The sequence below is a fragment of the Petaurus breviceps genome, unplaced genomic scaffold, assembly GCF_028583685.1.
Source record: "Petaurus breviceps papuanus isolate PSGF00001 unplaced genomic scaffold, PetGlider_PUasm1.0 90919, whole genome shotgun sequence".
NCBI lineage: Eukaryota > Metazoa > Chordata > Mammalia > Diprotodontia > Petauridae > Petaurus > Petaurus breviceps.
In genome coordinates, this window is record NW_027187378.1 from 12,907,311 (window position 1) to 12,921,128 (window position 13,818).

At 38.6% G+C, this 13,818-nt stretch overlaps 1 protein-coding gene across 3 annotated transcripts in view; it reads left to right on the plus strand.

Annotated features, from left to right (window-relative positions):
• The window catches only part of RIN2 (Ras and Rab interactor 2), a 232,301-nt gene that overhangs the window by 91,704 nt on the left and 126,779 nt on the right, over positions 1-13,818 (plus strand). The window lies entirely within an intron of this gene.

Here is a 13,818-nt window from a genome sequence, read left to right on the forward strand (position 1 = left end):
TTCATTGACTATTAGGTCTCTAGGGTACTACTAGCAATCAGAAGTAGTGATTTTATGGAAATCCCAACATTTTAGAGCTGGAAGGGATATTAAGAGTTCACCCCTAGCCATCTCTACACCACGTTGTCTGCTATCCTAGCATCATCCTCACTGGAACATGGACAGTCCACTGGGATGCTGGACTCTGACAAGGAAACTCTGCCTCAGCTTTCCCTGGGGCCAGGCATCTGTGTCATGTCCCATCATCTCCACACCATGATATTGCAGGAGTACCCATTCCCTTTTCACCTCCCCTTTATATGTTGTCATTTTCCATTAGAATGTAAGCTTCTTGAAGGCAGGAATTATCTTACTTGTTTCTCTCTGCATTCCTAGGCCTAGGACAATGCTTGACACCCAGTAAATGCTTAACAAACACTTTATCCATTCTTTTAAATAAGAGGAACCTGAAATCCAGAGATGTTACTGGAAAAAAGAGCCCTTGCCTAGCAGTCAGGGTACCTACATTCTCTCCCCAACTCAGATGCTATCCATGGGCTGATCTTTTAATCTACTAGATTGTAAATTTCTTGAGAGTAGAGACTACATCTTAATATCTTTGTGTACACTTCGGTACCTAGCATAGTCAATCAGTCAACAAACATTTATCAAGCATTAACTGTATTCTGGACACTGTGCTTCATTGTTGGAGAATGTAAAGAAAGGCAATAACATGGCCTTGCACGTAGAAGTTCTTTGTTAGATCAAACTATGTAGATTCTGTGAAATTCAAAATGAGCAAGTAAATAGTAAGATAGAATGTTAGTCATCAAGGAAATAATGGCCATGAGCTGACAGGAGAGAGGTAGAAAGGCATTCAGTACAGGGTAAGTAAACACACTGGCTTGCCCTCTGCTTCTATTGTTCTTCACTGTGGGAATGAGACTTCATATAAAGCCCAAAGTCTGAAAGAAACAAAAGGGGGAAAAGGATAGGTAGCATTTCCTTAAAGGCAGGAATTTTATCCACAATATTCCTACTCAGAAATTAGAACCGAATTTTTTGTTAGCTTTTGGATTTGTTTTTTGTTTTTAAAGAAAATTACTTTGAAGAAGAAAAAAGAGGCTTAAATTAATCACAGTCAGTAGTCTTAATCAAGACCTACACCTGAGCTCTTCCAATAAAGTTCTACTGTGTTGTAATCTCTTGGGTATGGAGTATGTCTCTCTCTGAAGAAGAGTCTAACTAATTCTGTTCAGGCTTATTACCAGGAGATTCATCACTGCACAGTGAACTCTGCTGGCCACAGTAACTTGTGAAAGCCATCTACTGAAGCTTGGAGAGGTTGAAATCTGCTTTGATGGAAGGCATATGCACACAGATGAAGTCACAGCTCTTTCAAAGTATTGAAATATATAAATGTTGGAGTATAAGAGATTTTAAAGAAGAGGTAGTATGGTATGAGTAGGAAAAGCCCTAGTCATAAGAGCTGGGTTCAAACCCTAGCTCAGTCACATACTACTAAATGACCACGGCTGTACACAGGCACATTTTATCTTTCTGGACCTCAGTTAAATTAGAAGACCTCTAGAATATTTTTTTTTTAGCTTCAAATCTGTGATCCTAAGCATGGGGTTTTTTGAGGGTAAGAGTATGAAGATGAAAGAAGGGATAGATTTGGTTAGACCTCATCTGGAAGGCAGTTCCACAGTCCATCTGAAAATGCCATCAAGTTGGATGAGACAAGCTGCTCTATTAGCTTTGTGAGCTATTTTTTGGCTAGCAAGAGAGAAGCATCAGTAACCCTGCTATTTAGCTGTGTATGTATGTGAAAGTCATTAGTGTTTGTATGTCTTAAAGTCTTGGTAGACCTTGGTGAGTGAAAAGCTGAACTAAGTTATATCACAGAAACTTAACACTCATTCTGGCTTTAGAATATTTGCTGAATGGAGATATTTTCCCTGTTCATAGACTATATTTGTGTAATGGGATATTTGTGCAATGTGGCTTTTCTATGGTTTCCTCACCATCCATATAAAGTGAAGGAAATATTTCTGTTGGGCCAGTATTCCTGAAATACAGTGCCACAAACCCTGCCTTACATAACCTAGTCTGGTAGATACTCAGGAGAAAAACAGGAAGTCAGTACATATACACATTGAAAAGATTAACTAAAGTTATTTTTTTAATGATGTCAGACAGACTAAATTAAAGAACGGTCTTTTACCCACAGAGTTTAACTTGTGGAAAAAGTTGTATTTCTCACCTCAAATTTAATGTGCTCATCTATGGGAAAGATGAGGCTATACCTTTTATTGAATTAAATTCAACAAATAGTGATTGATTTCATTATTTTACCAGGCACTACACAGTTATTAAAAAAAAATTTAAACCTGTTGCTAGAATGAAAAGAGCCCTCTTATGGTCCATGAGAAACCTGGGTTCTTGTCCCAGTTCTGTCACTAATAATGTGATCTTGAGCAATTATAAAAAGTGACATATGGAAATACCATGGAGGTAGGTAGTGTTGGCATACTTTCCCCCATTTTTCACTGGAGGACACTGAGAAATAAAATGATTTATCCAAAATCACACAACTAGTTAGTATTTGAAGAAGGCAGGGTAGTATAGTGGAAAAAATAATGACACTGTAGTCATAAACCAGAATTCAAATCCCTCCTCAGATGCTTATTATCCATGTGACTTGGAGCAAGTGACCACTCCCTTGGCTTTATTTTCCTCATCAGTGAAATGAGAAGATTAGACTTTAAGGTTTCTAAGAACCCTTCCAGCTCAAGAGTTATAATCCTATGAATTCAGTTTTCTTAATTCCAAGTATAGCATCATGAGAACCATATCCTGCTTCTTGTCTGGGCTTTAGATTCCTCGACTATGAAATGAATTGTTTGAATTAGAGAAATTGACTTTTCCAAAATTTCAGCTTGCCATTCTTTGATCCTGTGAGATTCTTACAACTCTCCATGGTGTCATGGCCAGGTATCCCCTGTTAAGAGCTAAGGATTATATAGTCTTAGGTAACAGGGATTTAAATGTTATGGGTAATGTAAAAGCACTCTAATCTGAGTACAGGTAGGAAAGCAAGAATAAAGGAAGGATTGCCCTTCATTCAAGGTACAGTCAAGTCAACCTCAAAGATGGGGCTCAAAGTTAGTCAATGAATTAGAATGTATTAAATGCTTTCCAAGTGCCAGGCACTGTGCTCACCCCTGGAGATATAAAAAACTGGCCAGAAGCAAATAGTCCCTGCTCTCAAGAAACTCACAGTCTAATGGAGGAGACAAAGGATTAATAATCACAATACTCTCTGATGTCTTTCAAGTTGAAGAAGTTCATATTTGCCCATCTATCACTGATTCCTCTCACCTCAATACCTACCCAGCCCCTTGGGATTCAAGGGATTCTTTTACCGAGAGTATCCTTTGGCAAGGTCACCTTAATCAGGAATGAATGTTGAGTCCAGAGGGGAATCTTGACACCCTGGGGATTCAGGAGTTAGGATTAGAGTCAGATCCATGGCCTCTGTCATTGAGCTATTCCTCCAAGGGTAGGCCAGTGACCTTGGTTATAGCATTGCTAAAAAATAAAATTACAATCCACAACACTATAAGAATTCATAGAGAAGGGGTCGGATAAATAGAGTAGAGGGGGAATGTATACATGGCAGGAGAAAGAGGATAGACAAATGTGTAGTGGTGAAAATGAGCTCGCGGTATTTGCAATATTAGCCAGAAGACTGTCCTGCTTTGAACAGAATTCATACTGGGAGTAGTGGGAGTATAAGGTTATAAAGGTAAGTTGGGGCCAAGTTGTAGAGGATCTTGAATTTCAAACTAAGAACTTTTAATTTTTGCTGTAGATGCATTGGTCAGAGTTGTGATTTTTAAAAAATTTTCACCATCATTAGTCCTCTGAAATCATAGTTGGTCATTACATTCATCAAAGTCCTTCAGTCTTTCTGGTTTTTTTTTGGAGGGGGGAAAGTAGGGCATTTGGGGTTAAATTACTTGCCCAAGGTCACACAGCTAGTTTTTTGTGTTAAGTGTCTGAGGCTGGATTTGAACTCAGGTCCTCCCAACTCCAGGGCCAGTGCTCTATTCACTGCGCCACCTAGCCACCCCATGTCCTTCAGTCTTTCAACTGTTATAAATTATTCTCCTGGTCTGCTTACTTCCCTCTACATCAGTTCACACGAATCTGATTAAGTTTCTCTGAAACCAACTCTTGTTATTTCTTGTAGTACAATAGTATTTCAACACATCCTTATGTCATAATTTGTTTATTCCACAATTGATGGGCTTCCCCTTAGCCCACTTCTTCACTACCCAGAAAGCTACTATAAAGATTTTTATATGTATAGGATCTTTTCCTTTTTCTTTAATCATTTTTGGGGTATAAGTCTAGCAATGATATCCCTATATCAGAGGGTATGCCCAGTTTAAGTAACTTCCAAAATGGTTAGACACATTCATAATTCCACCAATAGTGAATAAATATGCCAATTTTCCTGAAACCCTTCTAACATTTGTCATTTTCTTTTGTTGTCCTTGCCAATCTAATAGGTGTGAGAACGGACTTCTGAATTACTTTAATTTGTATTTCTTACATTATTAATGACTTTGAGGATTTTTTCCTAATGTTTTCTAATAGCTTGGATTTCTTCCTCTGAGAACAACCTATCCATAACCTTTGGCTATCACTTAGGAATGGACTCTCATAATTTTGAATCAGTTCCTTATGTATGTTGGAAATGAAATCTTTATCATAAAAAAAATTGCCACAGAGGTTATTCTACAATTACTCATTTCTCTTCTAACTGCTGAATTGAATTTATTTGTACAAAACTGTTTTTTAATATTATACAATAACAAAATTTTCCCTTATAATCTTCTTTGAACCTTTCCATTCCTTGAATGGTGATGAACTCTTTCCCTACCAATAGATTTGAATGGTTGTATCTAAGTCATGTATCTGTTTGGAGCTTATGGTGTGAGGGGTTGATCCAAACCTAATTTCTGCTGAATTTTTTTCCAGCACTTGTCAAATAGTACATCCTGACTTCAGTAACTGGGGTCTTTGGATTTATTGAACACTGAACTGCTAGGTTCATTTGCTGTTACATATCATGTACCTAACCTATTCCACTTATTGACTTCTATTTTTAAGCAAGCTAGTATTTTAACCAGTTCCAGATTGTTCTGATAATTACTAATTTGTAGTATACTTTGAGTTCTGGTACTTGTAGGCTCTATTCTTTCATGCTTTTTTTCCCCCTTACCTTGAAATTCTTGATCTTATGTTGCTCCTGGTGAATCTCATTATTATTTTTACTAGTTCTATAAAGTAATCCTTTGGTATTTTGATTGGTATGTGACTGAATAAATAAATTAATTTATGTAATATTGCCATTGTTATTATATTTGCTCAGCTTATCCCAGGATTTACATTTTATACAAAGATTAATATAGCAGTGGTATGCAAAATGATTTGGAGAAGAGAAAGACTAAAGTTTGGGAAACCCTAGTAGGGTATTGTGTTATCCGGACACAGCATTAACAGGGAAGTGGCAGTAAGGATGCAAACGAATGAATGAATATGGGAGATATTTTAAGAAAGAATTTATAGAGTTTGTGATACATAAGAAATGGTGGGACAAGAAGTGAGTTTAAGTGATTGAGAGAATAGTGGTGCTGTCAACAAATACAGTTAAGTCATACCAAAGAGATGTTTGGGGTGTGAAGGTGTTTCAATTTAGATATTTTAAATTTGGTGTAATGTACAAAAGACATTTAAAGTAGATCTTTTTGTTTTTTTTCTAAAGTGGTAAAAGATGGTTCTTTTTTTAAAAAAAAAAGCATCACAACCAAATGTAGGCAACAACTGAGAAGGAAAGATAAAAGTTGAGGGAACAGGTTGATTGAATTGAATGTAAAACAGGGAGAAGCACAACGAATTCATTTTAATAAAGATTCATTAAATGCCCACTATATGAAAGGCGCCATATTAGGCATTGATTAACAAAACCTAAATTAAGTAAGAAGTAGTCTCTGCCCTCTGGAAGTATACATTCTATTGGAGGATGCAAAATGTGAAAAAGAAAAATGGTTTGAGGAAGGAAAGAGTACCAAAAATGAGAGGGAGCTTGGTGCTTCACTGGGAGATGACTCAACCTGAACCCTGAAGGAAACTAAGGATTCTGAGAGACAGAAGTGAGGAAGGCATGCTTTCCAGACATGAAGTATATAGCCAGCTAATCATTGGACATTTAGTACCAGATGTCCTATAGACATCTAATTCAACATGTCCAAAATAAAGCTTATGTTCCACCCTCCCTCAAATCCTTCCCTTTTAATTACTATTGTTAGTTTAAGCCAGGGGTGGAGAACCTGCAGCCTTGAGGCCACATGTGGCCCTCTAGGTCCTCAAGTGCAGCCCTTTGACAGAATCCAAACTGCATAGAACAAATCCCCTTAATAAAAGGATTTATTCTGTAAATATTAGGCTCCATCAAAAGGCTGCACCCAAGGACCTAGAAGCCATATGTGGCCTGAGCCCCCAGGTTGCCCACTAGTTAAGCTCATCACCATGCTGCCAACTCAAGCTTGACACCACCTCCCTCAGCCTCCTCTCCCCTCTATTCAGAGGACTGGAGAGTAATGTACTGAACATCTCCCAAAACCTTCCTCATAAAGGGAAGAACCTGGAGTTTTCATCTTGCTCCATTCTGCATCTGCCTGGTTTCAGTTCCACAGAACAAGATGCCTCTGGTTACCCCTGGTCTTCTCCCATCTATCCTTCCTCCTTTTCTTTGTTGTTTCCTCCCTTGCCCTGCCACCCCCATTAGATTGTAAGCTTCTTGAAGCCATTTATTGTCTTTATTAATTGCAGCTCCAGCACTTAGCACAGTGTGTGGCACATAGTCAGCACTTAATAAATGTTTATTAGGTTGGGTTGTCAAGGAAGCCATCATGTTCTCATTCACTAAGCTTTGCAGCCTCCATGGTACCTTCCACTCTTCACTCTCAGTCAGTCCACATACCCAGTTGTCAGAGAGTGTCTTTTCTACCTTCATGTCATCCCTCCACTCACACAGCTACCACGTTAGTTCACATTCTTAGCACCTTTCACCTAGACTATTGCAGTACTTTGTTAATGATTCTTCTTTATTTTAGTCTCTCTCCACACCTATCCATCCTTCAAACACTTGCCAAAATGATTTTCCTAAAGTGTAGACCTTGCCATGTCTTCCTCCTACTTGCTGTTCAGTAAACTCCAGTTGTTCCCTATTACCTGTAGGATCAATTATAAAGTCCTGTGTTTGGCATTTACAATTCTTCACAGCCTGGCCCCTTCTCACCTTTCCAGTCTTCTCACACTTGATTCCCTTTCACATACCCTGAGAATCAATCAAATAGGCCTACTTGCTGTTCCTCCCTCAGGACTACATCTCATTTTTCCATACATCAGCAGTGGCTAATTTCCATGCCTGGAATGCTCTGAATTCTGACTTCTAACTCTTAGAATGCCTGGCTTCCTTCTAGACACCTCTGAAAAGCCATCTTCTATAAGAAGGTGTGTGTGTGTGTGTGTGTGTGTGTGTGTGTGTATCCCTACTTATTATAGCCTCTATAAGACCACCTTCCATCCACTTTGTATCTTGTATGTAACAATTTATTTATACATCTCCTCTATTAGAATGAAGGCAGGGAATTTTTTTTTTCTTATCCCCAGAGTCTAGGCACATAGTAGAGATAAAATGCTTGTTGACTGACTGACAGCCTGTGAGAAGGCACAGAGGTGGCCATCGTGGCTAGAACCCACAATGCAAGAAGGGAAGTACATATGAAAGCTGTGAGGATCAAATGAGGTAAACTCCTTTGTGGACCTTAACATTCTATCTATATGTAAATTATTTTTGTGCTTGGCCTCTGGAGTCTGTCCCCATCTTGCAGCCTCCACTAAATCAGTTGGCAGCTGGACAGCTCCCACAGGCCCTTGGCAGTGTTACTCTCTAAAGAAACGACTATCTCCTAAATGTTTCTAGACAAAGCCTGCCTTTCATTTCCCTACAAATTCTTTATGTCTTCTGGTTTTGTTTATGTAGTGAGGATGTCATCATAGATGTCATTCATTTCCTCTAATAGCATCCAAAAAGTGTGAGTTCAGAGATCATTCTTATTCATCTTTATATTCCCCCCTGTGTTTAACACCCTCTTTTGTACATAATAGGTATTCAATAACTGTTGAGTGTTCAATGGATTTTGAATGAGTGGGGGGCCTCTTAACAGGTATTTTCTACCCACACTTCTCCAAATGATCCTTCACACTGTAATTTATGCTTAATCCTGATCACGTTACTCCTCTGCTGCTCAGAATCCTCCAAAGACTACTTTTGGCATCCTGTCAAGTTCTGACTCCTTTGATGGGGATTCAAGCCCCTCCATAGGCTGGTGCTCCCCTTCTTACCCCACCTCCCACCTTCCATACTTTTCTTTTGCTACTCTCCTCAGTTCACTCTTAAAGGATGGAAGGATACAGACCCAGAAGTGATTTTGGCAATAATATTGTCCAGCTCCTTCATTTTACAGATTAGGAAAATTCTAAAAGTTCTAAAAGCTCAAGCCATTTGTTCAGGCTAACAGAGTAATGAGTAGCAGAGCTGGGACTCAAATATAGGCACCCTGACTCCAAATCCATTGCTTTATCTGCTGTACCATTCTGTCTCTGTAATTCTTCATACAAATCCTATACTTTCACATGTCTTTGATTTAGCTTATATTCTTCCCTTTTTACCTAAAATTTCCTCTTCCCCACCTCTTTGCTATTGCATTATTGCCTAACCTTTAAAACCTGGCTGAAAAGCCACAATGTCCAAGAAGCTGTCCTTGATATTACCAGTTAGCAATAGCCCTGACTTCCTCCTATCTCACAAAGCACTCTGATTGCAGCATTCTTTTTGTGCTGGGTGGTTTTGTTCTGTTGTATTGGATTGTTTTTTCACTTTAGGTATTTGTGTCTGTCATGCTTTCAGATTCCCAGGTCATTGAGGTCAGGGGTCTTATCTTGTCAAAATTATATATCTCCCCCCTACACCTAGCCTGGAGTAGGCTCTTAGTAAGTGCTCAATGAAATGAATAGTTACGTGGTGACAGATAGAAGGGAAATAAAAAGATGGATGAAAGAGGCATTTTAGGCTCATAGATTTAGAACTGGAAGAGACCTCATCTAGTTCAGTCCCATCATTTTACACATAAGAAAGCTGAGTCCTAGAGAGGTTGCTCAAGATTTCACAAGTGACAGCTGAGATTTGAATGTTATTCCTGTAATGCCCAATGCAGCAATCCTTCCACTATGCAAAATCACACTGCCTACTAAAAAGGAGAATTGAAGAATCCAGTAACATATTGAATATTAGAAACAAAGGAGAAACAGAAGTTGAAAATGACTCATCTTAAAAGCCAGAGTAACTTAGACATTGGTGATATTATTAATAGGAATAGGGAAGTCAGAAGAGGAAGCTAGTTAATAGGACAATTTTTTTAAAAAAAGGAAGGACATAGATCAGAATTTGAGATAGTGTTTTAATGAATAAATCCTAAAATCCCCTCCCAAGCATTTTATGGATACCAGTTTTTGAGTTATGAAAAGCAAGTGGGAAGAGACAGAAGCTATAACTAACTACATTTTAATTAGAATCAGAGATGACTTAAAAGTTGAAATCTATAGATAATGCACTCATCTTATTCTTAAAAGCCCTTTCCTTCATCCAGACTTTACCTAAATGTTAACAAATGGTAGAAATAAAGTTTTGCATTTTATTTCCTATATTCCTCGAAGGAGAAGTCCTAAACAGACATGAAACAGACAGAAAGAGAAAGAACGCCAAAAGGCCTATAGGGGCAACATAGTTTTGGGGAAAATCACCATGTTGAAGTCGGGAGGCCTAGAAAATAGTTCTCATTTTGTCACTGTATTTTGGTGGAAGCCTGGGGAGTCTTTGTGCATTGTTCCCTTTTTTTGGCTATTTGCTTGTCTGTTTTTCAAAACTTAAGTCTCCCTGTCTTACCCAGGCCAAAAGTACAGGGGCTACTCACAGGTCCCATCTCAATACCAATCAGTATGGGATCTTTGACCTGTTCTGCTTCTGACCTGGGCTTGTTAAACCTTCTCAGTCAACCTGTCTGTTTTCCCTTGCCCTCATCCCCAGGGCTTACAATATTGATGCTGGACAGTGCAAACACCTGATCAGTTGTTGCTCAGAACTCCTGCACTCTGAGATCTATCAGCCTCACCCTCCCCAGGAGCCGGGATTATAGGCATGTGCCACCACACCTGGCCTGTGCTGATTTCTTCATCAGGGAAATAAAACAAAAGATGCCTACTCCTAAGTAATCTATATCTGATCAGCTCCCTCAGCATGTATAATCTCCTCAGCTGTGATTCTTGGAAATTCATGCTATCAGTCAGGAAGGGAGAGCTATCGTGAGTATGAACAGAGCAATGCAAGTCTATCATGATTAGTTAGAAAGGAAGGGCATGCTCTAATGTCTTTGTTCATGAAGATAGCACTGAGTATGATACAAGGACTCTTAATTATCCTTTTAGTATTTAGAGAGGACATACCACGTGAGAGGGGATGATAGCGTCAGTGTGTAGAATAAGACATACATACTTGAAAGGAAAAAAGTTGTATATAATAGATTCAGAGTTTCACATATAATTCTCTTTTTTGTACTATTTTATATATATAAACATTCATTTTATTTGATGTTTCTTAAGTTCAGAAGGAAAAAATAGTTTTAAAAAATTTAAGTATTTAGAGAGAATACAGTATGATAACATCTACAGAGAGATAACAGATGATAAACCTGTGAGTGCTAATGAGACTGCAATGAATATAAAGAAGAGGGCTTTGGGATAGCAACTGGCAACATACCCACATTGGAGAGCATAATACAGATGATGAGCCAGTGGAGAAGACCGAGCAGTGCAAAAACCCACAAAGGAGAGAGAGTAGTAACTAGGAGTAGTGAGTGGCCAACAGTGTCAGTATGATAGAGAAGATAAGAACCATGAAAACTGAAAAACTACCATCAGATTTTGCAATTAAGATATTAACGGGAACTTTAGAGAAAGTGATTTAAGTGGCAAAATTGGATGCCATATTGGAAAGATCTGAACAAAGTAAGCAGAACAGGAAAATGATATTCCACAATAATGTAAGCAAAAAGATCACTCAAACCCATCCACATGCTGTACAGTTATAATAACCATTCTTGGCCCTGGAGAAGATATACCTTCCTCAGTTTCTTGGAGAAGTTGAAGACTTATACATGAAAAATGGCACATGTTCTATAAGGCCAGGCACTATGTCCATTGATTTTACTTAACTGTTTTCTGTGTTCCAAGGAAAGACTCATTGGGTGGGGAAGTATCCAGAAATCATTGTGATGGAAAACAAAGGCACCAATAAGACTTTTTAAAAGAACATATCATAAGGAAAGTATTGTGCCTCTGTGGTAGTCACTGGGGAAGATAGAAAGGTAAGGACAAGGCATGGTTAGTGTACTTATTGAAGTAAGAATCACAGAATTTAGAGTTGTATGTCATCCCCACCCCAGGCAGCCCCTCTTCAAAATTTCTCTTTTGGTTAAGATCATCACCATTCTTCCAGTCAACCAGTGGCCTTGGGGTTAGACAATTTTTGAAATGAAAATGTTGTTTTAATGGAAATTATTATAACACACCATTTTGTACACTACATCATCATCTTGTGTAGGGATCCCCATCTTCTCCAGCAGATTGTCCCCTATGTCACTCCTACTCTCTCACTTATTTTCAGTCTTACCTGTATATTGACTCCACTACTGCCTATAGACATTCCTGTTTCTCCCCCATCCTCAAAAAATCCTTACTTGGTTCTTCTGTCTGTGCGATTGTCCTCTATCTCTTATGCATTTTGTGGCTAAACTCAGCTATAATAGATGCCTGTACTTTTTCTCCTTGGAAATAATCTCAGAGAAAGGACTCTATCATTGAAGGGCATTGGAAGAAGCTTCTTGAAGAAATTGAAATTTTAACTGCATCCTAAAGGAATCCAGGAGGCAGAGACAGGAAGAAGAGCATCCCAAGCATTGGAGGGCAACTGGTGGAAAGGCAGAGTTAGGAATTTAGAGTTTCTTGTGTGAGGAACAACAAGTTGGACAATTGCTGGATTGCAGAGTATACAGATGAGAGTAAATATAAGAACACTGGAAAGGTAGGAAGGTGTCAGGTCATGATGAGTTTAAAAGTCACAGGATTTTATATTTGATCCTGGAGTTAAGAGGGAGCAATTGTAGTTAATATTGAGTAGGGGAGGGCCCTGGACAGACCTGTTCTTTTGGAAGATCAGAGATCACTTAGGCAGCTGAGTGGAGATTGAACTAGAGTAAGGAGAGATTTGATGTAAGAAAACCAAACAGAAAGCTATTGCAATAGATCAAGAGGTTATGTCACTGTAGCAGAGTGACAGCAGTGTCAGGGGCATATACAAGAGATATTGTAAAGGGAGAACTGACAGTCCTAGCGAGAGATTGAATATGTGGGGCAAGAGATGATAAGGAGTCAAGAATGACACTCGGGTTATAATCCTTGGGAATTGGGAGGTTGGAGATGAGCTTGGTAGTAATTGTAAGAAGGGAAAGTTTGGGGGGAAGGGTTGTAAGCCTGGATGACTAGGAGGATTGTGATACCCTGCACCACACTTAACAGTATAGGCATACCTTGGAAATTATTTCAGGTTCTATTCCAGAACACTGCAATAAAGGAATATTTCAATTAAGTGAATATTGTAATAAAGTCAGTCACATGAATTTTCTGGTTTCCTAGTGCATATAAAAGTTATGTTTACATTATGCTATAATCTATTAAGTGTACAATTGTATTGTCTTTTTTTTAAAGTACATGCCTTAATTTAAAAAATACTTTATTGCTAAAAAATGTTAACTATCATCTGAGCCTTCCGAAAATCATAATCTTTTGGCTAGTGGAAGGTCTTATCTTGTTTTTTGATGACTGCTAGCTGATCAGGGTGGTGGTTGCTGAAGGTTGGGGTGGTTATGGCAATTTCTTAAAATAAGACAATGAAGTTTGCCACTATTATTGACTCTTCCATTCATTTGAACACGTAAGAGGTCACTATAGGGTTATTAATTGGCTTAATTTCAACATTGTTGTGTCTCAGGGAATAGGGAAGCTTTAAGAGAAGAAGAGAGAGAGGGAGGGAGAGAGAGAGAGAGAATGGACAGTTGGTGGAGCAGTCAGAACACCCACAAAATTAAGTTCACTGTCTCATGTGGTGGCAATTTGTAGTGACAATAGTAACATCAAAGATCACTGATCTCAGATCACCATAACAAATATAATAATAATAACAATTGAAAGATTGCAAGAATTAACCAAAATGTGACACAGAGATATCATGTGAGCACACACTGTTGGAAAAATGGTTCTGATAGACTTGCTTGACACAGGGTTGCCACAGACCTTCAATTTGCAAAAAATTCAGGATCTGTGAAGCACAATAAAACAAGGTATGCCTGTAGTAGTATGGGTGGGGGTGGGGAGAAAAGATGAGTTCAGTTTTGAACATGAGTTTAATGTCTTTAGGCATCCAGTTCAACGTGTCTAATAGGCAGTTGGAGAAGTCAGACAGGAGAGAAGTTAGAGCTGGATACTGAGAATCATCTGCATAAAAATGATAATTAAATCAGTAGGAGCTAATGAGATCACCAAGTGACATCTACTGTAGAGAAGAAGAGGGCCTAGAATAGGGCCCGG